Raw genomic sequence first — 1467 nt, 5'->3', positions numbered from 1 at the left:
CACCCTGAGCACTTTGTAAAACAGTTATAGCAGCTGCTTGGGCACATTTCCTCCTTTGCATCTCAGTGACACTCGCTGGCAACCGCCTCCCCACCTGCCTCACATGCTGAAAGGTTTAACCCATTTGGGAGTGTCAGCCTGCCCGAGGCACCTTGAGTACCTCGTCCAATTGCTTATCCTTTATCTAGAGAGCAGGCAGGACAGTCGACTATGGGAGTCATCACAGCAGTAACCTGCTGACACCAAATAGAGGTTGAAACCACCATGGGACCGAGAAACCTGCCTCTGAATCTTTGGGCTTCACAAGTAGAGGGTGTGTGTGTTACAGATTCCTGGACACAGAGAGCTTAAACTGAAGTGCTCACCACTAAAGGTTGGGCATGATTTTTTTTATTTGTTCTTGGGATGTGAGCATTGCTGGCAAGGCTAGCATTTGTTGCCATCCCCAATTGCCCTTGAGAAGATGGTAGTGAGCTACCTTCTTGAATCGCTGCAGTCTATGTGGTGTAGCTACACCCACAGTGCTGTTAGGGAGGGAGTTCCAGGATTTTGACCCAAAGACAGTGAAGAAATGGGGATTATAGTTCCAAGTCAGGATGGTGTGTGGCCTGGAGAAGAACTTGCAGGTGCTGGCGTTCTCATGTGTGTGCTGTCCTTATTTTTATGGGTGGTCGAGGTCATGGGTTTGGAAGGTGCTGTTGATGGAGCCTTAGTGAGTTTCCACAGTGCATCTTGTATTTGATACACACTGCTGCTGCTTCAGCAAGAGCTGAGTGCAGAAGCTGATGTCCCTACACTGGGAGGTAGAAGATAGAATATGACGAGACATTCATGCAAATCTCAATTTTATTTTGCATTTTAAATTTTAGAATACGAATGATAGCAAGAGAATGACTTTGACCATCTGTTGTAGTTTGTCAGATTACAAAGGGCCAGCTTCACTTTTTTAAATACAGCCTCAGGTGGCTCAGCTGAAAGCATGCAAGGGTCATCATCACTACCACTGTTTCCTCTCCCCAAGCCCCCAGTTGAGAAACACATCCATGGGCACCAGACAGCCTTCTCTACTGCTCGCACGTGGGCCCAGATTCTGAGCAGTTGGCTGTTCAACCATGGGGGTCTAATTTAGTCCTCACACACTCACTTCCCAGCAGGAAGCAGTGGATGGAGATCAGCAGCCTCAGTTTGAATTCCAGTTCCCTGGCCTGAGAACTGTTATTACAGCATTGACTGGGGAATGAAGTTACCATCTTCCTGGCCAGGGCTCAGCTTATTAAATCACTCCCCTCATGCTTCAGCAAATTTGGAGGAGATTAGCAGTGAAGGTACTTCCAGCCTGATGTGGTAAAGTGAACTGACCCAGTCTGAAACTGCCCACACAGAACAGGCCCCAGTCACAATATATTAATAATGCAGTATATTAATAAGCAGCAAAATGAATTATTAGTTTTGGAAACACACCATAAT

Source organism: Cetorhinus maximus, chromosome 18, assembly GCF_964194155.1.
Source record: "Cetorhinus maximus chromosome 18, sCetMax3.hap1.1, whole genome shotgun sequence".
Lineage (NCBI taxonomy): Eukaryota > Metazoa > Chordata > Chondrichthyes > Lamniformes > Cetorhinidae > Cetorhinus > Cetorhinus maximus.
The sequence above is the reverse complement of the archived record's forward strand: the minus strand, read 5'-3'. Positions refer to the sequence as shown.